This window comes from Chrysemys picta, chromosome 14, assembly GCF_011386835.1.
Source record: "Chrysemys picta bellii isolate R12L10 chromosome 14, ASM1138683v2, whole genome shotgun sequence".
NCBI classification, from domain to species: domain Eukaryota; kingdom Metazoa; phylum Chordata; order Testudines; family Emydidae; genus Chrysemys; species Chrysemys picta.
The window spans coordinates 43,398,346-43,423,173 of NC_088804.1; the positions used below are offsets into that span (position 1 = coordinate 43,398,346).

At 36.0% G+C, this 24,828-nt stretch overlaps 1 long non-coding RNA gene across 2 annotated transcripts in view; it reads left to right on the forward strand.

The window, feature by feature from the left end:
• The first annotated feature begins 436 nt into the window (after positions 1-436).
• LOC122173898 (uncharacterized) overlaps positions 437-24,828 on the forward strand; it is a 351,970-nt gene continuing 327,578 nt past the window's right edge. For both annotated transcript variants that reach the window (XR_010592690.1, XR_010592689.1), the window contains exons 1-2: positions 437-579; positions 4,027-4,159. This is a non-coding gene — a long non-coding RNA (uncharacterized LOC122173898). The remainder of the gene's footprint in view (positions 580-4,026; positions 4,160-24,828) is intronic.

Here is a 24,828-nt window from a genome sequence, read left to right on the forward strand (position 1 = left end):
TTGACTTTGATCTCCATTGTCAACTATTTTGCTGCTGATTGAAGCTCACAATTAAAAGGAGGGATGATCATATGAAAATTTGCATAATCTGATGTATCATATAGGGGGAACTCAGTTTCTTGGATGAGAGGAAGAGTTTGGTTTGTGGGCAGACCTCTGCCATATGCCCACAGCTATTGAGAATCAAATGAGGGCCAAAGGAATGCAGTAGGTGTCCAATGTTTTGACACCCTGAATGCATGATTCTCTTAGGAATAGATGCAATTTCAGTAGATTTTCTCTTCTCCAGATCCCTCACACACCCTGATCTAAGATGCTTGTTGTGGGGGCTGAACAAGCCAACCAGCATCCACCTGTGAGTAGTTAATTACCTGGAGGGGTGGCAGTTAATTAGCTTCATGGACACCTGGACCCTATAAGAGACCTGGCAAAGATTAGCCTGGTAATTAGAAACCCAGGGGGTGAAATGGCTCCTGTGGAAGGCCCTGAGCCAGGCTCTGTTGAGGAAAGGGTACTCCAGGGGAACCAGCCCGGAGCCAGTGCTCTATACCAAAAGAGAGTTGTAACCACAGGGAGCAGGTAGGCTCTGGGCCAGGGTCTGCAGGGGAAAGGGAATTCCAGGGGACCTGTGAGCTATGCTTTAGCTCAGAGCAGAGCACAGACTCTCAAAGTAGCCTGGAAAGGGGCTAGAATCAGAGGGCAGGCTGAAGAGAAGCCCCAAAGGGCGGAAGAACTTTTTGTATTGTTGGGACTTTTTAGTTTGGATTTTGGCCACCCCAGAAGGTTAAGTTTGGTTTGTGATTTGGCTGGAAGGCTTAGTCACATCTCTGGTACAGGCCAGTGTCTGGAGAGCTGAAGACACTCACCTTAGGGAGGGAAACTGAGTCAGGGAGTGCCTGCCTGCCATGCCAGGCTCAGCCAGCAGGGGATGCTCCAGGGTGGCAGTACCCCATGACAGCTCTTTTATGTAAATGATAAACAATGCTACTGAGTAAATGGTTTGAAAACACATCTTTGGTTCCACAAGGCCTGCTATTGAATCCCACATAACCCCTTTTTACAACCTTCCTAATATCGCCTATTTTCTTAACATTTTCTGTAGAAAAAATCTTATTTTTCTAAACTCAATCTTATTTTTGAAAACTGCTCAAATAATAAATAACTTATTAACCCAGCATGCGTTAACGCTCAGAATCTTAATATAAAGACTACGGTGAGTAGAAACATAACATTTAAAAAAATCATGCACAGTTATTTATCCTCGCCAAATCTTCTCCCCCAGAGTGAATGCAAGCTGTCTCTTTAATAATGCAAAGGAGTAGTAAATTTCAAGCTGAGGATGGGCAATAACAAGGAGAGTTATTTCCACAATGCCCTAATGTCAGTTGAGTGGCTTAGGAGCACACCTTATTAGTTCTAACAGGCTGGTTAGCATTGGGTCACCTCTGTGGCTCCATCTCCCCTCAGCAGGGTCACTCATCTCCAGGCTATATTTGGGGAGGAGGGGGAAGGGAGGTGGTAACACATTTAGAGCTTCTCTCATCTCACAAGCATTTTTGAGCTGTTTATTTTTATGTTACCCATTCCCTCTTTTTTTTTTTTATTCTCTCTCTCTCACCCTCTCTCCTACCCAGTACATCTTTGCAGCCTGCATAAATTCTGTGCATTGAGTAAACCCCTCCCATATGAGAGCAAATTAAAGCAGAAACCATGTCACTGGGGCTTTTCATCTGCATTTCTTTTCAGAAGAGAAATCATTCAAATTAATTTTGGTTGTGCCTGTGTGTGGACAAATAACCTACTGCAAGAAAAATGTTTAATGCAAGAAAACCCAACATGGTTGCACATTCAATTAAGCATGACTGTCCTGAATGAATGCATGAAAATATATAAGTATACATAGGTAAACACAGCAAATACTATTCCAGTGTTGAGAGATGATAGAAATAATTTACACAATTGTTTTTTACATAAGCAAGTTGAAGACTCTTGTTTAATGAATGACAATCTTTTTCCCAAAAAGAAGAAATTTGCTAAGAGCTCTGCATTATGGAAATGTGCATGTAGGTTTCTTTTTTATGTGTGCCTACCTCCATCAATCCTCTTTCCTTCCCCCTCTTCTGTCCGCCAGTTCCCATCCAAAAATGAATGCAAAGAAATACTATTAGGCTGTCTGGTTATGTATTTTTTATGAGGCCATACAAGACACTGCCTGACCCTGTGCAGCTCATGTTATAACCACATTGAAGATGCTTTTCATTTGGGTTCTGCTTTTCAGCCTGGATGACCTCTATTAAATAAGAAAGAAAGAAAGGAAAAAATGGCCTAATATGTGACCCCCGGGACTAGTCGCTTCAAGGATTACATTTAATTCATATGATAATATTGAAATATAATGCTTCTGTGTCTAATGTTTTAGATATTTTTCTTTTCTTTCTCTTTATTTCAGGGACTCAGTCTTGTCATAGATATTTTTCATCAGTTTTGGGTGGAGGACAGTAACTCAGGCTCTGGTCAGATTCTTAAAATTACCTTTTTTCCTTAGGAGACTGGATGTGAATACAAAACACTGCTTTTCCCGGTCTCTCTGGATGAGGAGAAGAGACACATAGGCAGAGAAATTAATTTTTCTAAGAATATGTGTCTGCCAAGAGCTCTCTTTCAAATACAGCAAATGCCAAAATAAAGCTTGTTTCTTAACCCATTGTTAACAACTGACCCCCCCCCCACTTCTCCATCAGTGTGACTGCTAACTCCTTCCTTGCCTTCCTGCTTCTATTGTTTGTATTCCCACCATTGCATTCACTTACAGTTGTCAATGTGCGTGTATTTATTGTACCAATACACACACACAGTATGTCTGTCCTTGCTTACACACACTTATTATTAAAACTGCACTGTTCATAGCCCTAGACTACATGTATTTAATGTTCCAGCGTTTCTGATGAAAGCACATATCTTGGGGGTTTATAACTTGGCTGTAAAAATGCACTCTGGGATGAAACACCATGTGCAGTGTTTCATTTTAGGAGCATATTTGCAAAAATAAATTTGGACATTTCTGATTACTCGGTGTGAGAATATTTAATAAAGTTTGTTTTTTGTGCAGTTTGTAAAGTGGAATTTAGCAGTCAATTCATAATTTAATCTAATAATTTGTATTCTGAAGCAATGCAACTCTCAAAGCATTCATGCTAATGATAATTCTTGAACTACTACTACATGTATACATGAGATATTTTCCAACAAACATTTAATTTAGGGTTCTTAGAAGGTGGATTTAATCTACAGACATGGCAGTAGGTTTGATGCAATGGATGGTATCACTTCTGAGGAACCATTACAGTCTATTGATAAATAATGTGTGTATCAAACTGGATAACAAAAGCTGTCTATTTTAAAATAATAGGCCTGTGCATATATTTATTTAGTCCCATAAACACAGAGCTGTTATTTTGATACGTTTGCAGGTTAGATGTGTATTTCAGTTTATTATTGTCATTAGAAAAATTAAATAAAAAAAATCACTGGCACAAAAATACAGTTTAAATAACACTGAGGTTTTAGTGGTAACAGCCCAGAGCCAGAAATTCATAGTTAAGGCTGAACCTACATCCTTAACCGTTATACACAAATGCTGCAAATAGTATATGGTATGTAAAATCCATCACTCTTTGGATACCCATGCACTGAAACAACAGGGTAGGTTAAGAATAGAGTTTCCATATTAACTCTGAATGTCACTGCATTTGTTTGCATCGTAGACTGAACATTATTCACATTTTTTTGGTGAAAATGTAATGCTCTGTAATACATATACATGGGCTATATAGACACACATGCATCTCGGTAGTTTGTGTATGATATTTTAAAAAATATATACAGGCTTTGGGTTCCCTTTTGTAAAGCATTAAGCTGTGACCCTCCCCTCCTCTTTTCCCTCCCCCTGCAGCCCTAGACTTCATGATGCCTTGACTGCTAGCTTAACATGGAGTTGTCTTTTTTATTTTTTTTTTATAAACCCAGTCACAACACAGAAAGAGGAGGAGGAGGAAGAGAGAGAAAGAGAAAACTAAAAACCCTGAAGGATGGTTCTCAAAAATTCGAAAGGAACCACAGGGAATTCCTTTTAAGAGCAACAGAAAGCGAGCCAGCTGAGGTGAGGCAGTTTGAGCTTACCCTTTCTCCCCCCCACCCCCTTTTTGGTTATAAATTGCTGTTTCTTTATGGAGTGGGGAGGGGAGGTGGGTGGGGAAGACACCTAACTTCTTTACTGCTTAAGCAATCTGAGCATAGAACTCATGTGAATATGCAAATAGGGCTGGCTGGGCTGCGTTGCTGACACGTGTATGTGTTGTATCCTTCTCCCCACCTCCCTGTCTTAGCGTCTGATCTTCAACAGATTGCTGTTGTTTCTTGTGATCACCAGCACTGCGTGCTGGAGAGAGAGATCGGGGGGGGGGGGGGAGCATGGGGGGAGTCTTGCGGGGCTGGAAGGCATGGAATCATGACATGATTGCTGTGACTTTTTTATATTAATGTGTGCCTTTTTTCTAGCTCATTTGCATGTCAAAGTGGTGGAGGTGTGAGGGCCGAGATTAGTATGGAGATGACATAATAATGCAATGAATTAAATGTGATCACTTCTGTGAGCAACCGGGGGAGGGAGGGGGAGGATGTGTGTGTGGGGGGGGAGAGCGAGCAGGGGAGAACGAGAAAGGCTTCTGATTTTTCACCACACGTTGATTGATGTCAGGGGCTAACAGGATGCATCTTTTTATTGTTATGATGATGATGATTGCAATGATTATACTGATCATTAGTGTGAAATTTAAATTTTAAAATGGTCAGTGCTGGATATTTGGTGTGCATGCATGTTTCAAGCATCAGGGTAAATCCCCTTACTACAAGAATTTAACTTTCTCATGTTCAAAAAGACAGCATGCAGGATTCAAAAGATTATTAATTTATGAAATATAGTGGGTTGAATTACATAGACTCCTAATGCAGTTCTGTTTTTATTGAAAATATATAAAAAGATCAAAGACATTTTTGTTATTTAAAGAAAATCTTTCATTGGAGGACTGGTTTAGCTATTTACAGTCAATGAAATTTGATTTTTATCTTTTGTTTTGCTTTATCCACATTTTAATAAAACAGCTATAAAGCACAACACTGCCACAACGATTGCTGAACAAAGCAGATTTTCAGGCAGTTAGTTTTGGGTCTGAGTGTGATTTAAAAATTGTGAATATTTTCTCTAAGTCTTATTGCTGTTTTGGACATAACCCCTGAAAAGTGTAAAGGCAGTCAGAGGGCTGAGAGTATTTCAATGTAACCAAAATAAAAATGTAACTAAAAGAGATTAAAATATTCAGTATACTTGAACTATTCTAATAGAATTCAAATTAATTTTTCTCTGCAGATATGCTCGTTTTTCTGATAATATGTATATACCTGATGTCTGTTCAAAATAAATGTGTGTGTATATGGAGAGAGAGAGAGAGAGAGAGAGAGATGGAGGGTGGGGTGTGTGTGGCATACAGAAGTTTTGTACTGATTGTGATGCCTGCCAATAACCTTGATGCTATAAATGACCACTTACAAGTCAACAGAATATCACTAAAGTTAATTCATTGAAAAAGAAAATCCAAGGCCACTCCATTAGTTTTTCTTAGTTATTACTGGAAACTTTAAAGGGATATACTAATTGGACAATTGTATTCACTAGAATACTAAATAAACAGAAAAGAAGATCTAACTCTTGGAGGGGGGGGGAGTTGAATAAAAATCCTGCATAGAAATTACCGGATTGATCATAACGCTGTAGGCTAAGAGACAACGAGACAACGGAAAGTAGAGAAGCAAAAAGGCAAGTGCAGCAAGACTGGTGTATACCCCTGTTATAACAATGCACAGGAGAAACCCACCTGTCCAAATTCTCTATTGCTAGAACAGTGGCTGTCATCACTACCTTTTTGATCTCGGCAATACTTACATTCTTGCATCTTTTTTGAGTTCTCACAGAAGTCAATGACTTTTTATGCAGTTCTGATAAATGTTAGTTTTTGTTCTGCTAATCTCATTATTCATGTATTCTGAATTTTCCACAAACTATTGCAGAACCTTGGGCCAGTTGTATAAAGTCACTGTTAATCCCGTATCTCACAAACAAAGGTGTCAGTAGAAAACTGTTTCAGCATGAGTTTATTTCACCTACATTGTGTGCTGAGGTCCCACAAATTCAGAAGCTACTATTAATATCATGTAAAAGGACAGATTTACCAACACTGTTTATACCTCTTATGACAAATAAAATTGCATGACTGCCTTGTCTCTTTGGCCACCCTTTCAGGGGAAATTTTGATCAGATTTTACAGCTTTATATCATATATGAACACCTGTATTCTTGTTCTCTCTGTCTCTCTCTCTGTGCACCTGAAGTGCTATGCATGTATGTGTACTGCTTTCTCTTCGCCTCAGTCTTCTGTGCCAATAAAGAAGAAAGGCAGGGATGAGGATTGTTGCTATTGATCTGCCCAAGGGGATCATTAGGCATCAGTATCAATCTACAAATCAGTGGGCCTGTGTTACTTGCTTGGGCAGTCATTGCCAATTTGTTCCTATTAGATGGCCAAGCCCGGAGGTGTTTGATGAGCAGATTGGGTCTTTATCTCAGCACTGGAGAGCTTGCAGACTTGCAGAGAGACAGCAGAGGGTTAGGGGATTTTTGTTGTTTGTTTAGGTTTTTTTACGGAAATCTGGCTGCATTTTACTGTACTGTAGAGAGAATGTTTCTAGTTAAATTTAGTTTTCCAGATCATATTAAAAGTATTGGGAGTTAAGGAGAAACTATTTTTAAAATAATCTACTGCACTTTATTTGGTATGTTTACCAGCGGTGCACTATATAAACATATAGATTCATGCCAGGTTCTTTTGTTACCGTTTCAGGTTACACATCGGAATAATTGAAACACAAATTTTTTTCTTTAGTTCTCCCTGTGCCCATTCCTAGAAGTTCATGTAGTTGCTCTGGGTGAGGTGACCATAATTGCTATATCTTTGTGGTTTAATTAGATAAAGTGAAAGTAAAACTTTTAGATAATTTTATATCTGAAAATATTATTTACATTTTGCCTGTGAAAACTAAATGAAAAAGTAAACTAGGATAGATACTGTAGCTGGAACTACATAATTTTTAAAAAAATCTTGTTTTTAAAGCAGGGACTGTAGGCTGATAATACAGATGGTATTAGAGCAGTCTCTCCCCTAATCTGCATATTGTTTTTATTTTGTAATTTTTCAAACATATGTAAAGAAATGTGAAACAGGTAAACAAAAATTTGATATTCTGGGGGAATATAAAACAGGAGGAAAGAATGAATCCGAGCAGTTCGAACAAGTGTTATGATGCAACATTAACTCTTCATTATTTCGTGAAAACCTCAATTTCCACCCATGTTTCATTCACTCATGACATGAGCATCATGCACAGTATAAATCTCTGTCCAGCTCTCATAGCCCCTGTTGATGCTCACTGATTGGATTTCTAATTTCCAGGTTTTCTCAGGGGGTGTAACAGACTTGTATGGGTGTTGGTACTTTCCAACGAGTTTATCATCTGTAGTTTGTGCTTATTACCTGTGACAGTCAAATCATTTCCCAATATTTGTCAAGTAAAAAATTCTAAAAGCACTGTGGACTTTATTTTGTCATGCTAGTTATATACAAATACATGTGCAATAAGTAAAACCAAAATTATATTATTTGATTGTGGAAGATGAGAGATTGGATCTAATCCTACGTTTACACAGCAATCACAGCATCTGCTGTATAAAACCAAGTTCCTTTGAGTATTTTTTGGTTATATGTCATATTTCAAGTAACATAAAATAATGAATGCTTTTAGAAATTAGAAGTATTTTGAATTCTGATTATTATTATTTTCTTTTAACCTTTCTCTTCCCCCCGCTTTGGGGACAGTTCAGTTCCTCCACCTTTAGAAAAGAATTCACCTCATTCTGTCTGACAAGCATTTTTGTTGTTGAGCTTCTATCATATCTGTGTAGAAATACATCTCTGTGTGACTTTTGGAAGCCAGACAGTGTTAATTTATCATAATCTACATACAACCAGCTCGCTTTAATCTCTATGTTGCGTGGATAGAAATCAATTTGGAGTGTACTCAGAGGGATTTTTTTTTCCAGAAGGAGTTTGTTGTACAAATATTTATGGACCTTTTCCTTTGTAGTAGAGAGTCTAGTTGAAATGACCATCATGCCGTTAACAGCAGATTTCATCTTAAGGAAAATGTTGCCAAAAGATATTGTTTGTTTTAATCGCATGGGGTTTCAAATTGAAATTTGCTTTGCTACTATGGATAAAAATGCATGATCCTTGAGAAGAAATTCCAGATCTTTTTTATACTGAAATAAAAGCAGGAGGGAACACCCTCACCAAATTAAATGTAAGAATGTCTCTGTATGGGAACTTAAACAACTTTTAAAATCAATGCACATTCTGCCTATCTCCAGTTCAGGACATTTGTAGTTGTGCATGCAGAAATATTATGCTTTTGTTTTTAATCACAAATCTTTTTTTCATTCTTTTTCTTTATTGCTGTAGCTATATATTGGATCTTTTCCCTGTTTTTGTTTAGTATGGTTTCATATGTGAAATTTCTCCATGAAACAATTGATACATTCTCCGCACGCTGTGGCGAGTGTGGAAAAAAAAGCCCTTAGATTAATGGTCAGTGTCTCATACACACAAATTTGTGTTACGATACTACAGAGAAGCTGCAAATTACTGACAAGATCTAGAATAATTCCTAATGCTGTCGAAGGCTTCATTCTCTCCCCCACATGATGGATGAGGCATAAGAAGTGCTTTCTGAGATCATTAATGTGCATCATTCTGTTAAGTGTTATTAAAGTCCGTCTGTCTTAGGCAGCAGAAACTATATCTTATCCCTTATATTGCTTCTGTTTTGTAAAATTATAACTGCAGATCCTGTCTCTTACTAATGTGGTCTTTTTTGGTACTCTTTTCCAAATGGCGGGTTTATGCCATAACATTTAATACATTTTTAGGATTGTATATTTTCTTCTATTCAAAATATTTGATTGCTACATATGAGACTACATGTAGTTTCAGGATTACATTATTTATAACCTTTAAAATACAATAAAGCTGGAAAGCATCCTTACTAAAATAATTATTTAAGGGGTGAGCTTAGAACTGAATTTTTATTCTGATTTTGTGCCTGTGTTAAATCTGTGTGAAGCTAGTTGGCAATTCAGTCCTATATGATTCAGTTTGAATTAAGCAGACTGCCTTGTAACTTTAAGAAGAAAATAAGGCTTTCCATTTCTGTTCTAAGTACACAATGCATAAGAAGACATTCAGTTACATACACTTCCATTTGCAGACCATTGGATTAATTGTTTAAAAAACACTGGCACTGTTATTTGAACATATAGTAATCAAGATTCCTTGTTTGAGAAGGAAACACATGCAGAGCTAAAAATGGAGATACAGTATTATATACAGGAGGCAAAAACTTTTGCAGTTTTGTTCCATTTAGACAGAAAACTGTCTTGTATATTGCTGCTTCTTGTACTCTTCCCCTCCTCCCCAATCTGTTGGCTGTAGCACTTGACTTTTTGGGGGGGAGGGAGATGGAAGGGGGAAAGGGAGGGAGGTAGGCCAGGTAGAGATTACAGATGGATCATATTAAATCAAAAGTAATTTTAACCAAACAGGAGAATTCACTTTAAAGGTTTTTAACCTTTCTTAAGAGCCAATTTTTCCCTAAGCCCTGTGATAATAAAATACAATATAATTTATAGAGCGCTTTCCATGAATACACATTCCTAACTTTTTTTTTTTTTTTTACAGTCAGATAAAATGTTATCCAACCACTGGGATGATAATCAAGGGAAAACAAAAAGCAAGTGATCAGAAAGCCATTTAGAAATGTAACATTCCTTTTCAAAGAGATTCAGACATACTTGGAAAGTCTCACTTACATTCTTTTAATAGAATTATAGAAGTTTGAGGCACAGCTGGTAAAAGCTCAGTCATCCACAGCACAGCTAGTTTTTGAGCATTTAATTTTATATTTGAATAATTCTCCAGATCAAGCTATAATCATGAATGTCATATAAAAAGATTTTTTTCATAAATTACATTATTTCACAGATGTGCAAATACTTCTGAGAAAAAAATTACATTGATCAGTTTTTAATACCCCCCTGTCTCACCCTTCAGTCAAAGGAAAAAATAGCTTTTTTCCCATCTTTGTCTTCAGAAAGGTGCTAGATTGTAAACATCTGAAGGAAATGAAAGGGTTGGCCAGTCCACCCCAAATTCTTTCCAGATTTTCATTTCTTTCACCAGCAGCCTTCTGTTCTTAGAAGAGAGGGAGGGACAGAGAGAGAGAGAAGATATCTCTGTTTCTTATTAAAATTTAAAGTGAAAAGCACTGATATAACTTACTAATTTTGAATCTGCTAATTTAGAGGGGGGCTTGAACACCAAGAGGCACAGTTTAGGGAACGTGTACGCTGGCAATTTGGTGAAGTAAAGCATTTGAAGCCAATTAAGATCTAATTCTGTACAGAAGACAATGGGCAAGAGACAATCTAGTTTTGTTCTGATTTGTAGTTTTCAAAACAAGTGTTTGGAGTTGATTTTTTTTTTCTGATAAGCTATAGCCCAACTCATGTTTGTATGAAGATGTAATTATCATACTATGAATACTTTTGATATATAGTATGTTCTCTTCAAGCTTAATCAACAGTATTTCCTTTCTGTTGCAAAATGTTTAGATATTTCTGGAAATAAATGTTCCAATTTAATGCCATAGTAGTTTTTGCAAACGTTCACCTCTGTTCCTGAAATGTCATTAGTCTTTAATGAAAGAATCAGGTGCTTTTTGCATCAGAAGTGCACAATTTAATTAAAACTTCTGAACACATTTTTTTACATAATTCTTTATCTGACATGAACATTTAATTGAGCAATAGTTCATAATACATATATTGTTATTGCCTGATATATATTTGAATATATTGTGTATTGTTCTGAGTGGAAAATATATTGTCTTTGTTTTATTCATGGATGACAGTCTGGATAAAATGTATATTTTAAGGCTTCCTCATCTAATATATGATTTAGTCACTCCTTTTAGGAGAAAAAAGTTAAAAATAACGTTATAAAAATAAAACAAGGTGTTATACTGTGACTGTTTGGCCTTAAATCATAGTTGCCTGTTTGCCTTTCAGGACATTTAAGTGCCAGATACACTGAGAGAAAGCAATCTAAACATCAGAGTTTATTTTCAATATGCAAGTGGTATAAAAATATGCAAACCCTGATCACAGTGCTATGGAAACTACTCCACAAAAATGTGGAACGAAAGCTGTTACTGTAAGTGTGGTTCATGTATTGTAACAGCTGTGACAGCCTGATACAGTTTAACACTTGTTCAATTATAAGGAAAATATTCAAAAGCAAACGTGATGTATATGAGGTTTGAAATAATCTTTCAAATTTACAAAAGAAACCAAAAACAACCTCCATCCCCTACAATGTTTTCCCTCAAAATTAATGTTTCAGTTGAGTCTCTGAGATTTTGGAAATGTTCCTGCCCCCTTCCCTCCAACATAAAAAGTGTTTTTCAGGACTTGTGTTACAGCCATTTGCAAGTTATTTTAGGTCTCTGTTCTTGTATATCCACTTAATAACTTCTGAAGACTATTTCAGGTACAGACCACAGTTTGTATTTTTAGGAGGGGGGGGCGGGGAATGTGTTAAAAGTGAACATGCATTTATGACATATGGATTTCAATTTACTCAAGAAAGCCTGAACTGACTCTAACATGAGCCTTCCGTTCTGGGAATTTGGACATCTACCCCTGTGCTTTCTGTTAACCAAATGCTTAAATTAAATGCGGCAAACATACAATAAACATATATTAATACTTAGCTGTGGTAAAATGTGGTTAATATATAGTACCCACAACAGATCTTTAAATGGACAATTGTTTTTATTTTTGGTGGATTACATTAACTTTTATTTGTTTTAAGTAGTGTTGAACAGGAGGTTGTTAAAAACATTTAGCTATTTAGATCATTAATATATTGCAATGAAGATTCTTTTTATTTTTTATCCTTACCAAAATTAATCATAGACTTTTTCATAACATCTCAGACTTTCTGACTACAGGGCATGACTGACATTGATGGAGGTGTCGTGCGTGGAGAGTGGACAATAGATCTGTACCCCTACATTTTCAGAGTTGTGCTGGGTATAACCAAACAACTCATACTGAAGTAATAGAAGTTTTGTAGCTAAATCTCATGCAACATATTTACAAATGAAATTTAAATATTCAAACTCTTCTGTGGCTTCAAGGAAAGTTGTTACGAAATGTCTGACAAATGTTTATGTACATCTAATTGGAGGTGAAGGTGGCAAGAGTAGAAAGGATACAGAATAACTTTTTTTCATTTTGCTTTGCTTGATGTGGGCAATTCAAAATGGGATCCTAGTATTTCCAGACGCAAACTCTCATTTTTTAAGTAATTACTGTTATCTGGAATAAAATGTTGCCTTAGAAATTATTAACATAACAGTCCCCATGGGAACTCCATAGCAGTCAAAGTGAAATCCAACAATAAATCTGGGGGCCACCTGGCTAACTATCATTAAACAGCTTTTTCAGTGGAAAAACTCTTTCAAAGCTTAATTCTTCCTAAATGTAAAGTTCAGCTATCATGTTTCTGTGTAACTTTCATAGAGTTTGGTCTTTTACTTTTAGCTTTGTTTAAATAATCCTTCAAAGCATCTTCAACAGCAAAAATGCTGTGTTTCGCACTGATGACATCACTCACTAAACTCCAACTTCGTTGAAAGCTAAGAGGTTACAAAGCATTAAAATTTGGTAAAGGTCTTCTCATGTCACTAGGCCTAAAAGTCTTAGTATGTGAAATGGTTTTCAATAAATGTTGAGAACAAACAAAAAATGCAACTGTTTGTAGTTTTCAATATTTTTAAAATGAATGAATCCTTGCCAATTAACAAGAATATTTAATGGTGTTTTCAGCAATTGATAAAAGCTAAGGTCAAATTTGGTAGTTCCTGTTTATGCCCTGACTCTGCAAAGAAAACTTGCATGCAAAGACTTGCATGTGCAGGTCTGCTTTTAGTCTTTATTACTAGTTAAATCAATGGCAGTGTTGTCTTAGGTAGCACTACTGGATTTGACTACATTCTAGCCTCATTCTGTACATGGAAATCCCATTGAAGTCAATTTGAATTTTGAGCAAGAATTGAGGGTAGAATATGCTTTAAACAATGGGGGAAATGGTAGATTTAACAGCTGATACTTTGGCAACCGAAATAAAGACTGTAAAAAGTTATCACTTAAGGGCATTATTCTGATCTCAAAGTAATGTAAATGAGGAGGGATTTCATTGAAATCAATTGAGTAAAATAATAAAAGTGAGAGCAATTTGGACCTCAAACTCTTTTAAGAGACACTCTTCAGATAGTACTCAGAGATAACTGAAAGAAAACCATACAATCTTATTAAACAAACAAACCAACCCCTTGTTGTCAGATACTTGACAGCTTTTTTTATTGGGTATAAATAGGCAAAGTGTACAATTACAGAGTTTGACATGTTCACGTGTAACTTTTGAGTTTGCCTTTCTAAAATTATAAGTACTTTAGTAGGTAAAAGAGGTGTCGAATACCTCAGTGATACAAACCCTACTTTAGACCCAAGGCTTTGTCAACTTGATCAGTGGGGTTATTTACATACATTTCTTTCTTTTTTTAAAAAAATAATAAACCAAAAAACCCACCTGTGACCAATGTGGTCTAATGTACAAAAGTGTCCTGGCAAAAGAGCTCAGCTTTTGAAAGTGAACATAGAAGTATCAAAGCATCTTCATGTATAGTGTGACAAACTGAACAGTTTTCAGAATCCTTGTCTGCTCTGCAGCTCATCTATTATGTGAATGACATGTGAAAATAGTTGTTTCTCTGAGATATCAGCAGGCTACACAAACTCAGTTACTTTAAAAATACTGGAGGCTAGTTCATCTATAGACTTCTTCTGAATGAATGAGTATGTGTGGTCCAGCTCATTGAAAGAAAGAAAGTCGCTACAAAAGGCACTGGAATTACATACCGTAACATGGTACCACTGGCTATATGCTGAAAACATAACAATAGCTAAGTTGAGACATTTGGGGTAGCTCACTTCATGTATTCATTTTTAAAGTGTACTTTGAAATGATTGGGAACCATTAAGTTGCATACCCAGGTTTGTGTGGCCACGTGTTCTTAAACTGTTCTTCTTCTTCCCCTTTCCCCAGCCTTTTGTTTACTATCTTTTTGGTTCATCTTGTCTTTAGTTTGTTTGTAAGGTCGCTGGGCAGGGAATGTGTCATCCTAAGTGCTTGAGCAGCACATAGTACAATGAGGTCACCATCATATTTGTGTGTTAATGAAGTATAAATAATATGTGAACAATCAACTTCTAAATCCTAGGTATTCAAGTGAATACTAATATATTGAAATTAAAAATGTTAGACAACAAACAGCAGTAACCCTTCATTCCCGAGCAAATTCTACTGTACAGTAACTTATTGTCAAAAACAGCCTGGAAAAGAAGGGGGCAGAAGGAAGATGCACTAATCACCTCAGTTTTTCATTATAATTATCTGTTAATTTCGGCAAGTGTATTTCCATGTTCAATAAGAACTGTCCAGACAATTGTGCTTTGATATTTTACAAACTTAACATTATTGCAAAAGACAGTTTAAGCTGATTTCAGAAATATAGATTTATATTTAAAGTTGCTGGAAAAATAGGCTATGTTTTTCTATGGGTTTTTAAACATATCCATTTTACAAATCTCACGGTTTGATACTTGAAAGACAGAGCTACTGGTGGGGAATCAAAACTAAAATAAATTTATATTATTCTAAGTTAAAGATATTTGTGTGGTTTTTTAAAGATGAGTTTTATAGCTGGTATTATAATACATAGTGTATGCTTTATTTCTTCCATTGGTCATTTCTAATACCTTAAACATATCTACTTTTCTTATACTGACTTCTTTTTATAAACAGAACAAAATAATTTCTGTAAATGTTTTAAATTTGGAAAAGTAGATTTATGATTTCCTCTTCCTTTGCTTGAATCAATATAATGATATCCTTATTACCTTTATCTTTTTTTCTAGTGCATTTTGTTTTGTGTCAACTTTTTAATTTCAACTTTTTTACTTTTAAGAGAATTCTATTGTTTCAGAGCAGGTCCACCCACCCCACCCTTGCATATGTGTATAAAGTACTGTTTTTATGTTCTTTCAAAATGAGTGGTATACAGTAACACATTGATTCAGGAGTAGAGATTGTGATTGACATTAGCGGGGAAATCTAGGGTGAAGTCCTAGCTCCATTGAAGTCAGTGGCAAAACTCCCACTGAGTTCGGTAGAGGCAGGGTTTTACTTTGAGGGCAGGTCCTTTATTGACTAGCCTTAATATAATTGAATTCAGGGATATTGTTTACCCTTTGGCCATAGAATGGTCACTTTTCCTAAATACATTCAGGGTTCTTTTTCTTCACAAATGTTTACTGTATGGTAAGAACAGATGCAAATACAAATTTAAAAATTTTCTTTCTTTATAATTTGGATAAAAACATCTACATTTTGGTAAGATACCAAAACTATTTCAGGAACATTTTCTCTGTATGGGGTGCTGATTTGCTGTAAAATATATTCCAGGAGAAACCAAATTTCCTTTGCAAAATAAGAAACCTAGTAGTTGTATGTGGGCCCTTATACAAATTCTATCTTTGTACAGAGATTGATGGTAGACTATGGCCCATTTGTTTGTACAATAGCAAGATGTGTTAACCCCTAAAACAATGAAGATGAATAAACTTGTTTCTGCTCCTTCTCTAACTTGGTGTCCTCGCTTCCTTTCTGTTATTGCTACTTCCATTTTCCTCTGCCTACCAAAACAGGGTCTTCCCACCTCCCTTTTGACCTCTTCTACCTGCCTCTCCCTGCCAATAAACAACAAACACTCTCAAGCCAAGTGAACCAATCATATCATGCTCCTCACTTCCTGCCTCTTACCTGGCCATCCCACCTCCTCATTCTTCAAAGGTGCTGGGTCCATATTGATTCTTCCCTGGCGTGAGCACCTGATGTTGACCCACTTCCCCTCTGCTGATTCCGAGTCAGAGGGAATGACAGCGAATCAGCCTCAGGGGAAAGGGGGTCGTCCCGGAACAGCAGAAAGAGCTGTGATTCTTGCATGGGAGAAGTGAGGTGGGTTTTGCTCTTTCATCATGTTTATTGGTCAGCTGCTCTTCAGAATCACCAGAAATCCTGCCTGCCAGGCAAAATGAAAGGCAGGGGGTGGCTTTCTGGTTAAGTTACTGGACTGAGAATTGGGAGACTTAGATTTGGTTCCTGGCTCTCCCACAGATTACCTGTGTGTTCATGAACAAATCACTTAATCTATCTGTGCTTCAGTTCCCCATCTGTAAAATGGTGACATTCTTTTCTTTCTCCCATCTTTTGTTTTGTTAGTTTTGATTGTATGCTCTTCAGGACGGGGTCTGCCTCTTACTATGCACGTGCACAGTGCCCATATTGGTCATGGCCTCTAGGTCCAACTTGAGTACAGATAATAATGGGTGAAATATATAAAAGCACTTGCGTGATTTAGGAGCACAAGGCCCACTCAGTTGCTTTTGAAAATTCCACTTTATAATAATAATTAATAGTGCCTCAGAGTGGGCACAGAAAATCCTTGGAAACAATCTGGATCTAGGTGAAAGGCATCTAGGAGTTAGCTAGTTTCCAGAGGGGTTAGTCTATGCAGTGAGGGATCTGAACAAAGACTGTATGGTCATCTAGTGCAAAACTTTTGATATACCCTAAAAATGTCAGAGATTTTTATTACATCACATACGTTGCACAAAGCATCACAAACAGTGCTGTGATGTCAAGGAGCAAGCCCTGAAATATGAGAGCAACATACCTCCTACTATTTTTGTCCTTTCCACTAGAGATTCTGACATACATGGCTTACAAAAATCACAGGCTGGAGATTGCAGAGGGGGACACCAATGTCGTTTGCTGCTAGTGATTATTTTTCTGGGTGTTGTTAACTTGTTACTCAGCAGTGGTTGGAGGGAGTTGAAAAGAGGCTTTAGCTGGAAATTAAGAGGGAAAATGCTGGGAGGAGATTTCAGAAACAGAACATAATGAACTATAAAAGGATCTGATGTTTCAATGACAATTTCTTTTTCTTTTTCTTCAGTGCACAATGTTGGATTGAGCATTTTTCCAGTTAATTCTCCAGCCTTTTGAAACATGAGCTTTTAGCTAGAGTTTAACTTTCCTTTCCCAGTAGATGGCATTGTAGTCTGTCCAGTAGATGGTAAGAAGCTCTTCTAACCTGTAGGACATACTGATTCATTTTTGTTCTGAGGTTTTTCTTTCTCCTCCTCCTCCCCCCATTAAATACCATCTGAGTGGTCATAAAGAAGAATCCTGCTTTTTGTGGTTACCTGTAACTCTGAAAAGAGTTGATTTCTTTTAAATATTGTTCACTAACTAATCTAAAGTCAGTGTTCCAAACAGGAAAAATATAGAAGTAGTAATGACATGCAGCTTAAATAAATGTATGGACATTTTAAAAATATAAAATTCCATAAAATAAAAGCTACCTCTACCTTTAGTACCTTACTAAATACACTTTGGGCCATCAATCCCAATCCCTGTGGAATTTCTCTGTGTCTCTGTACAGAGCTTTTCTGTTTTATTTCAGTTTTGCTCACAAAATATGTTGTCCATGACAGTAACTCTTAAAGCTTCTAATTAATTTGTGTTTAGTAATCATCCTGAAGGAAAATGTACACTAGATTTAAACCAAAGGGAAAAAGAGTATGTTCGAAATTTTTAATATGCCTGTGTGTGTGTGTGAGAGAGAGAGAGAGAGAGAGAGAGAATTTTACTTTGTTAAGGAATGGGAGAACCCCTGTGAAACCTTTCACCCCACCCCAGATTTTATTTGGAAGATGCACAAAACATTCAGTGGATTTCTGATGGGGGTATATGTTCTCGGATTTGTATTTCTGCTTCTTATATTTGTGTTTGATTTTCATGGACTTTTTTTAATACCTAAGGGAGCCATTAATGCAGCCGTAATAACAAGAGATCTGCTGGTCTCATGGTATTTCAGTTCCTGGCTGCTGGAAATATCTTGAGAACACCAGATCTCACGTTATTTTGGCCCCATAAGTAATTCTCTCAGGAATAAAAAAATCCTTATGAAATATATACGCAAATACTGAGATATTTGAGTTCCTGTGGAACTCGAATGCATAGCCCTGTTTTCTATCAGAGATATCAGTTAGCACCTTTTCTTACCTTCAAGCTTATACAATCCCATCATTCAATGAAATTACTATTGCTTTTCCCCCAAAAACTGTTGTTAGAATATTGGGCTACTAGGAAACTTTTGTGAAGCAGAAGAAAATTCTAGTTCTCCTCTATATTTATATATAAGTAAAAGTTTATCCTGATAACCTGTTATTTAGAAATAAAATTGTTATATACAAATTTTAAAAAATATATCAAAGCTGGTTGTGGTTGTCTTCACTATAACCATCAATTTGATCGTTAGTTGTTGTTAATTATTAATTGAGTAAATGGTTTCTTTAGCTCTTAACTAAAACAAGATAACCTCCCAGTATCTGGATTAAGTTTTCCTCGGTATCAACTGGCTTAAAAATACCAAACTTGATTCCTTTTGAATTAACTGAGCCTTATTTTATTTTTTTCAATATCACATATCACCATAGTAACCACTAGCTGTCAGTTCAGTTTCTGACATTTTTCTCATTTGGTAAGATTTCAGAATTGCCATCCTCCCTGCCAACATGTCATGAACAAGAAAAAAAAAATTGCATGAAAAATCTAATGGGTGTCTGGTCTGATTGTCCTCACTCGTGGCAGGAAAGACAAAAACTGATGAATTGTGAAATGTATTCAGAGGGATTCAAGAAAAGCAAGTGTCTAGGACCCCCCTCCTCACCAACACCTCCTCGTTTTCATCTTGTTATGCTTGATGCGCCATACATGCTTGCCCTGACACTTGGGTTTGTAGAAATTTAAGATTAACAGTTTTTACATTCACCCTGCTGATCCCCCCCCCTTTTAAAGTCATCATTAAAAATAAAGTTAGCAGGGCTTATATTTAGCACTGTTTCCCATTCAGATTGCTGACATTTCAGCACCTTCAAATTGGTTTCAAACATTTAAAATGTTTCGATTGCAAACAGACAATTCTGTTTGTTTCTATATTTCTTTGTCCAGCTGTGGATTTTGTGCCTATTAGAGAGAAATCATTAAGCAGGCCTCATATGTAATAAAGAAAAAAACGAATACTGGGTAACTTATCAGGGGATTGTATTAGTAATGAGTAAAAGTACAGTAAATAGCAATACTGACTTTCTCTTTTCCTTCATCAGGCAGTTTATCGATTGACTTACTAAAAATTATATGAACTATTTTTAAACAAAAATATCTGATTGTTTTCAGTTTTGAAAAGATTTGCTTCCTGAAATAAACAGGTAGAAATGTGATTATTAGTACAATAGAGAGGACAAAGTAACAGTCTGCTTTGGCAAAACAAATATTAAACTAAATATTTCTGGGTGTGTAATATATATATGTTTATATGTGTACATTATATATGTACACAAATGCACACTGCATGTGTGTGTCATGTTTGTGTGTGCATATATAATGTATACAAATATAAAGAGTGTTGAGAGAGAAAATGTAACTTAGATGTGTTTCCAGAGGTTTTGTTTTGGGCTAGATCAATCTTAGCACAGTATATTTTTTCCTGACTGCCTACAAATTCAGGCTCAGCAGCAGGAACTCATTTCAGAAACATAAAACTGATTTGATAAGCAGCTGCAGTATTCAGTTCCTTTTTACTAACGGGTGGACAACCCCAGGATTTTGAGTGCACAGCTCAGTACTGTTTCTGTTTCAAATTTCGGATGTTGTTGCTCAGCCTTTTATGAAACATGCAAAAAATAAATGAAAATAACTGAAACAATACTAGAATATTATAAACATTTGGGAACATTTTTTAGGAATTTAGATCTGTAAGTATGTTTGCACACTATGCATACATGTATGTGTATTTGGAAGAGAAATCTCTGAAGATATATTTCTGTAAAATAAAAAAATATATATCTATATTTAAAATTAAACCCAAACTATATTGTGGCATAATTTTCTCTAAATATTGGATTTTATACTGCTCAATTCACGTTTTGAATTTTTATTACATGATTAAGAAGTGTTGTTCAAAATAGCGTGTTGTGTGTTTCCATACACCCCTATGTGCTTCTGTATGTTATTTTATATAAACACGCGCGGGCGTGTGTGGTGTGTGAGAAATGTATTAGAAAATTAGGTAGTTTTCTTAATAATTTAACTTAAAAAAAGTAAAATTAAAAACAGTTGAGGAACCGGTAATACGCTTTCCTGATTTTATTATGATCAGATATAATCCTGGAGAAATATTTTCAAAATTATTACTGAATTTCATTGCATGTTTCAGACATGTATTTGGTAAAATATAAAATGTTTTTAAAAACTTGTACATAATTTTAGTTCATAAATCTAATAAACTGGAAAGGTGCAGTTCTTTTTAATTTAAAAAAAATGGTATGCTGTGTTTGAAAAGAAATGATGTAAACAGGATAAACTGTAATTTCTTCACGGTTTATAAGATTTATAACAATAATCAGCAAAACGTTGTAACATTGTTTGCACCTTGTGTGCCCTTAAGCCATTGGATCATTCAGTTAATTGTATAAATTCCATATATGATGGGAAATCATGATGTATCGTTTAGATTCAGCTTGTCAGGTGTATAAATATTAAAATATATTAGCAAAAAATGGCTGATTATCCCTCAAACATTTTGTGATCAATCTTATCTTTTTATGGGTTTGGTGGGAGGGGGCACAAGACTAAATATTTTATGTTATTTGAAAATATTCTTTGAACAACCTAGATTTATTATTAACATTTTAAACATTTATAACTGCCTTAAAAATTCTGAAGCTTGGTCCACTTTACAGTCCTGTACCAAGGTAAAGTTATTTTTGTATGCAAAATACACAGTTGATAGAGATTATACCATTTATCCAGCATAGTATGTACAATTTATACACATTTCATCTTTATTTCTATTTATAAAATATAGGCGATGTGCACAAACGTAATCATAGGCATACAAGACCTTGATGCAATAATATTGAATGTTAATTTATGTGTAAGCATGCTTTATATTATTCATGTATACACTTTGGTTTGTTTAGTTATGTACACAGACATTCAGTGTATATGTATTTGCATATATCTGTACACCCCGTAATTCTACTGAAAATGTATTTTTAATTGTATATGTGCATGTCTCTTTCTCTGTGTAAATATATTCCACATAGCATACTGCACGCTATTCTATATAGCATGAATGTAAAGACTGCATAAGGGAATGTGAAGAGAACACAGTGATACACATTTGTTGATACAAATATATCTGTTTAATGAATAAATAAATATAGAGTTGGACTGTGTCGCAAATGTACTTGGCAACTAGCCGTATCCAGTGAGTGTGCACAGTACGTTTAGAAGGGAGAGGAAATGTCAGAACAGGGTCTTGTAAATACATGCGGCTGGAAAGAATAAAATAAAAAATGATGACTAGCACTGACAGGCAGTCTTGGGGTGTATGATATACTTTGTTCATTTGATTCTTAGAACTCAGTCGGGGGTTAAATTGGAATCCAGACATCAAAGAATTCTTCCACCAGACCCAAATTTTGTCCATATAATTTTTTCTTACAGTTGTCATAATTTTAGCTAATTTCACCATGCAATAAATTTTTACTGTTTGAAGTATTTTTCTAAATGTACATATAATATATGGGTGGAATATATTCTCGTATATAATATGCAAACAATCTCTCACATATATATACATACAAAATACTTTATATATAGGCATGTGAAACTCTATATTTGTGTGTGTGTATGTGTGTATGCACACACATGTATACAGTACACAAACATGAGTCTAATTCAGAGAGTCTAAGGGAGGAAAAGGCTAACTAGTTGAAATAGCAACACCTTTGTTTCTTTTTTGCCCCTGACTGTTGTGTCTGAAAACGCTTGAAGCATGTGGTGCTGCATATTTGGTGGGTTTGCAGATTTCTGTATGATTTTTATCTGAAGGTCAGGGCTGTGGAAATACATCAGGTTGCGATTTGGGATGTTTGCCGTTCGCCATTTAGCCTCACTCCTCCTTATCAGATCGCTTTGTAACATGGGCCTAATAAAACTGGGAGCTGTTAGATGGAGAAGAAATAAATATTGTTCTATTTTTATGCAATTTCTTTAGCTTTACAGTGCATACCGTTGTAATGCATTTGTTTAACTTTATCCATTTGTTATAGATTTGTTGACCTCTGGCATTATGTTTAATGGTGGTTATTTATAATTTCATTGGAAATTTGCATATAGGCAATAAAAAATTTAAAAAAGTCTTTACATTTCTTTCAGATTTTTAGAAAAGGTTTGCTGCTAGGAAGGCAATGTTAGAAAGAAAGCCACTGCGAATCACTTCTGCATGTATGCTCTAGCTCAGTTTAAAAACACAAATCTCTTTTTATGATAGTTTTCTTCTACATAGATTTATTACGTGAAAATTTAAAAGCTTGCTCATAGTTGTCCATTGGCCCTATTTTCCCTCTTTACCCATGTGTAAGGTTGGCTTAATTTGTCTGCAACACCCTGTACTAAACAATACAATTAAACAAGATGTGGCTAACATATCACTGCATTAGTATTGTTTATGGAAGCCCCAGATGGTGAGAGAGGGCTTTTTTTTTATATTGTGAATGACAGAGATTAAAGTCATTAAAGCTAACTGTCCAATTTCCATCACTTTATCATCCGGTATTCAGTCTGTATGTATGTAAGAGAAAAGGGTAATTTTCTGTCCATGAGAACTGGGGAAAGAGCTTCACTTTCTGCTTATACCTTGAAGGGTTGGAAGAAAGGAGTCACTGGTAAATGAATAGCTTTAGGGCTGCACAGTTTGTCACGTTGACCAGGGCTATTCAGAGAGGGGTGCACAGCACACATAACCTACATCTCTTTATGCCTGTTGACTTATTTGTAAATGATGGTTTTAATTTTAAAACATTCAAAATATCATCAGTCTACGATTAAAAATTAAGGGAGTGAGTTAGTTTGTCAGCCAGCTAAAGACGAGTGCAGTTCAGCATCTTTGTTTAGACAACTGGTACCTATGGAACAGTTTAAGGAGATACAATGGCTTTGCAGGAATTCCAGTGCACATGGTATGTCTTGTCAATGTGGATGCTGACAGAATGGCTCAGACCGGGATTCTTTGAGGAAACCAAATCTTAACATTTTTTGGAGTGTACATACACAGATAGTTCAGGTAGTTTTGAAATTGTTTGTTGCTTCCAGGCAGTTATTAACCGTTCCATTTGCACAAAGCCGTCCCAGCTGTGGTCTCAGCACAAAATGCTTTGCTTATTACTGCCTCATGGCAAAAGCCTGTCCAACACAAGGAGTTTATTTTTTCCTTGAATTGGGGAAGAGGGGAAGAAAGCTCACCACAATCTTTACGAAAACAAGCTTTGGTTGTTTTAATCTTTGTTAAAGATAAACATTTGCTTTCCATGTTGATATTTTTGTATTTTATTATTTTGTTACTAATTTATCTAACCATTAGCAAATGAAGGTAGATTACTGCTTGGATGCATTAAAAGCAGCACCAAGGAGTTGCGGTCCTTGTGGCTATTTCGGGCAATGTCATAAGCGTACTTTTTTTTTTTTTTTTATTGTCCTCCCAGGGAGCAGAATTTGAACTTAATATTCCATGAAATAAGCCATTGTAATCACGTTGGGTTAATAGAAGAAGTAAAATTGCCTCTCCTCTCACAAGACATTAGAGCAAGGCTGCATTATTAAAGTTTTCTTGCGGACAGGCGGTTTAAAATATATCCTCAGTGGCTGACGCAAGTCTTTTCAGTGGGGATGACAGCTTTTCAGATCTTAATAGGCTGTTCATTTCTGGCCTACGAGTTTTCAGCATTTCTTCTTTTCAAGCCAGGCTGTGACATGATGGCTAAAAACTGACATAAAGAAGTGCCATGTACTGTGAAAACCTTTATTCACTAAGTGGCTCCATGTAAATTGGTGTCAATAAGCAAACAATTAGAACTTCAAAATTGTTGGTTTAACCCCCCCCTTTTTTTAATCATTTGACCTAAATTTCTTTTTACTACTTTGGATCTGCAATCCACTGGGGAATATAAACACAGACAGAGTGTTAGCAAGTTAGAGGAGATCAGATCTTTATTATAAATAGGTGGAAGAATGATTTAGTCAAAGAGAGTTTGTTGTTAGAAGCTTGGGTTTCTTTCCTCAAACTGAATTTTACACTAAGCTAAACTCTGGTGAAAGGAGAAGGAAGATGCTGGTTTTCGCTCGCTCTCTTTTCTTCCCCAAATAGCACTGTCCAGGGTTTCAGAAACCTACCGTGAACGCAGCAATGATAGCTCACTGATCCTGTGAGCTTCGCCGACTTTGAGAGGGGTGGTATTGCTGTCCACTAGGAGCCATAAGAAGCTCAGGAAACTCCTCTGGCGTTCAACCC